Source organism: Leuresthes tenuis, unplaced genomic scaffold (assembly GCF_036924035.1).
Source record: "Leuresthes tenuis unplaced genomic scaffold, fLeuTen1.0.hap1 SCAF_14, whole genome shotgun sequence".
In the NCBI taxonomy this organism is placed as follows: Eukaryota; Metazoa; Chordata; class Actinopteri; order Atheriniformes; family Atherinopsidae; genus Leuresthes; species Leuresthes tenuis.
This window is the reverse complement of record NW_027325368.1, coordinates 29,048,777-29,052,341: the sequence shown is the minus strand read 5'-3', so window position 1 is coordinate 29,052,341 and position 3,565 is coordinate 29,048,777. Positions and strand designations below refer to the sequence as shown.

At 44.7% G+C, this 3,565-nt stretch overlaps 5 non-coding genes across 5 annotated transcripts; all 5 read right to left on the bottom strand.

Annotated features, from left to right (window-relative positions):
• Nucleotides 1–416: 416 nt before the first annotated feature.
• On the bottom strand, nucleotides 417–530 carry LOC140269542 (U5 spliceosomal RNA). Its single transcript, XR_011907640.1, has one exon. It is a non-coding gene; the product is annotated as a U5 spliceosomal RNA (small nuclear RNA).
• A 411-nt stretch (nucleotides 531–941) lies between these two features.
• LOC140269533 (U2 spliceosomal RNA) lies at nucleotides 942–1,132 on the bottom strand. The gene has a single exon (XR_011907631.1). It is a non-coding gene; the product is annotated as a U2 spliceosomal RNA (small nuclear RNA).
• A 309-nt stretch (nucleotides 1,133–1,441) lies between these two features.
• LOC140269549 (U5 spliceosomal RNA) lies at nucleotides 1,442–1,555 on the bottom strand. Its single transcript, XR_011907646.1, has one exon. It is a non-coding gene; the product is annotated as a U5 spliceosomal RNA (small nuclear RNA).
• Nucleotides 1,556–1,953: 398 nt separating this feature from the next.
• On the bottom strand, nucleotides 1,954–2,144 carry LOC140269566 (U2 spliceosomal RNA). Its single transcript, XR_011907662.1, has one exon. It is a non-coding gene; the product is annotated as a U2 spliceosomal RNA (small nuclear RNA).
• Nucleotides 2,145–2,453: 309 nt separating this feature from the next.
• On the bottom strand, nucleotides 2,454–2,567 carry LOC140269551 (U5 spliceosomal RNA). The gene has a single exon (XR_011907648.1). It is a non-coding gene; the product is annotated as a U5 spliceosomal RNA (small nuclear RNA).
• Nucleotides 2,568–3,565: the final 998 nt, after the last annotated feature.

Genomic DNA, 3,565 nt, shown 5'->3' with positions numbered 1-3,565 from the left:
TCACTATGTGTGCGCACACCTTTATTCACAAACTCTTCAACTTATACTCTTTTACCAAAGCTGCTACAGCTCGATTGGCCGAATACCCTTAGATCCTATTTGGGTGAATTTGACATCTGCCTTACATGTAACAGATTAGCGGTTTAGCAGTTTTAATTTAGTTTGAGTGAAGGAATTCATTTTATAGCAAAATCCGAAATCATGAAGAACTCATGAAAGTAAGCTTATTCTCGGATTCCTGAAACTTTAGATTTGCTCTTTCTTTTACTGCAAAGTACAACGTTGTTTTTTTGTTTAAATCTTTCTAGACATAGTAAATATTAAGGACAAAGCAGTTTTAACATAGTTTGAGTGAAGGAATTCATTTTATAGATAAAATCCCAACAAGATTTCTTTTGCACAGACAGAAAGGGCTTCACCCGCAAAGGTAAAGCCTGCCAAAAATAGAAACAACTCATTAGTGCTGCTTTCCACGGAAGTCTTTAGTAAAAGGCGAAAGACTTGTACGTTATGAAGAGAAACCAGAGTACGATTATCCGTCACTGAGGGAGCAGGGCATCAGGCTAGTTGGCATAGCCACCTTCCCCATGGTGAGTTTTGCTTGGTTGAGACGCTTGCTCCCCCTCCTTGCTCCTCGGCTGACCAAGTAGGAACAATCGGGCCCTATTCGATGGCTGCCTTGTCTTTTACTCTGTGCAAAAGACAAGGCAGCCACAAACACCACCGGAACACCGTATTGAGGCTTGGTTTTGACCGCTCATTCGGTGTCGCGTTTCTTTCAAGCAATTCTCCCGGTTAGCCCGCACTCGGCTCGCTCACAGAGCCGTGTTAAAGTCTACTTCGCATTCACTTTCTTTTCTCAGCAGACTAAAAGAAAGTTTCATCTTGGGCTCCCTGAAACTTCCATCCTGTACCGCTGTTTGCTTTTTCACAAGAGCAGAGAAGAGCGCACCGTTCCCAGCGGCACTGCAGTACCGGTTCGATGCTTGGAGTGAACGGAGCAAGCTCCTTTTTCAACTCCTATTGCTAAAAATCCATTTAATATGTAGTCCTTGTATAGAGGACATATCAGATATTAAACTGATAAGAACAGATACTACACTTGATCTTAGCCAAAAGGCCGAGAAGCGATAACTGTCCACTGGTTCACGTCCGAGCGTCCTTCCTGGCACAATGCGCACTTGTAGCGGTGTTCTTTTAATGGCCATAGGTGGCCAGAGTGTCACGTTGCACCTCCGCCCACCCGCTGCACTGAGCACTCTTCAGCCCTTTTAAATGGTATAACTTTGCACTCCCGCACGCTCCAGCGAGCACCATTCAAGCAACAACTTTGCACTCCAGCTTCGAAACATCGGCACAGTCGCAACAAGTAAGGCAACTCTACTCAGAGAAGTCACTCTGCACACTAACAAGATTTCTTTTGCACAGACAGAAAGAGCTTCACCCGCAAAGGTAAAGCCTGCCAATAATAGAAACAACTTATTAGTGCTTCTTTCCACGGAAGTCTTTAGTAAAAGGCGAAAGACTTGTACGTTATGAAGAGAAACCAGAGTACGATTATCCGTCACTGAGGGAGCAGGGCATCAGGCTAGTTGGCATAGCCACCTTCCCCATGGTGAGCTTTGCTTGGTTGAGACGCTTGCTCCCCCTCTGACCAAGTAGGAACAATCGGGCCCTATTCGATGGCTGCCTTGTTTTTTACTCTGTGCAAAAGACAAGGCAGCCACAAACACCACGGGAACACCGTATTGAGGCTTGGTTCTGACCGCTCATTCGGTGTCGCGTTTCTTTCAAGCAATTCTCCCGGTTAGCCCGCACTCGGCTCGCTCACAGAGCCGTGTTAAAGTCTACTTCGCATTCACTTTCTTTTCTCAGCAGACTAAAAGAAAGTTTCATCTTGGGCTCCCTGAAGCTTCCATCCTGTACCGCTGTTTGCTTTTTCACAAGAGCAGAGAAGAGCGCACCGTTCCCAGCGGCACTGCAGTACCGGTTCGATGCTTGGAGTGAACGGAGCAAGCTCCTTTTTCAACTCCTATTGCTAAAAATCCATTTAATATGTAGTCCTTGTATAGAGGACATATCAGATATTAAACTGATAAGAACAGATACTACACTTGATCTTAGCCAAAAGGCCGAGAAGCGATAACTGTCCACTGGTTCACGTCCGAGCGTCCTTCCTGGCACAATGCGCACTTGTAGCGGTGTTCTTTTAATGGCCATAGGTGGCCAGAGTGTCACGTTGCACCTCCGCCCACCCGCTGCACTGAGCACTCTTCAGCCCTTTTAAATGGTATAACTTTGCACTCCCGCACGCTCCAGCGAGCACCATTCAAGCAACAACTTTGCACTCCAGCTTCGAAACATCGGCACAGTCGCAACAAGTAAGGCGACTCTACTCAGAGAAGTCACTCTGCACAGTGACAAGATTTCTTTTGCACAGACAGAAAGAGCTTCACCCGCAAAGGTAAAGCCTGCCAAAAATAGAAACAACTTATTAGTGCTTCTTTCCACTGAAGTCTTTAGTAAAAGGCGAAAGACTTGTACGTTATGAAGAGAAACCAGAGTACGATTATCCGTCACTGCGGGAGCAGGGCATCAGGCTAGTTGGAATAGCCACCTTCCCCATGGTGCGCTTTGCTTGGTTGAGACGCTTGCTCCCCCCCCTTGCTCCTCGGCTTACCAAGTAGGGACAATCGGGCCCTATTCGATGGCTGCCTTGTCTTTAACTCTGTGCAAAAGACAAGGCAGCCACAAACACCACGGGATCACCGTATTGAGGCTTTGTTCTGACCGCTCATTCGGTGTCGCATTTCTTCCAAGCAATTCTCCCGGTTAGCCCGCACTCGGCTCGCTCCCAGAAACGTGTTAAAGTCTACTTCGCATTCACTCTCTTTTCTCAGAGGACTAAAATAAAGTTTCATCTTGGGCTCCCTGAAACTTCCATCCTGCACCGCTGTTTGCTTTTTCACAAGAGCAGAGAAGAGCGCACCGTTCCCAGCGGCACTGCTGGATCAATGTTGGATCTGTTTATATTAATATGAATATAATTGATGAATGAGGCTGGGTTTCAAAGAGGTTAAACTCATTGATCAATGTTGGTTCTTTTTATATTAATATAAATATAATTGATGAATGACGCTGGGTTTCACTGAGGTTAAGCTTTGTGATCAATGTTGGTTCTGTTTATATTAATATGAATATAATTGATGAATGAGGTTGGGTTTCACTGAGATTCAGCTTTGTGGTCAATGTTGGTTCTGTTTATATTAATATGGATATAAGTGATAAATGAGGCTGGGTTTCACTGAGGTTCAGCTGTGTGGTCAATGTTGGTTCTGTTTATATCAATATGAATATAATTGATGAATGAGGCTGGGTTTCACTGAGGTTCAGCTTTGTGATCAATGTTGGTTCTGTTTATATTAATATGAATATAATTGATAAATGAGGCTGGGTTTCAATGAGGTTAAACTCATTGATCAATGTTGGTTCTGTTTATATTAAGGTGTATAGTCGGGCATTCTCACCCTTTCTCATCAGCTTTTTGCAAATTATGATCTGACAT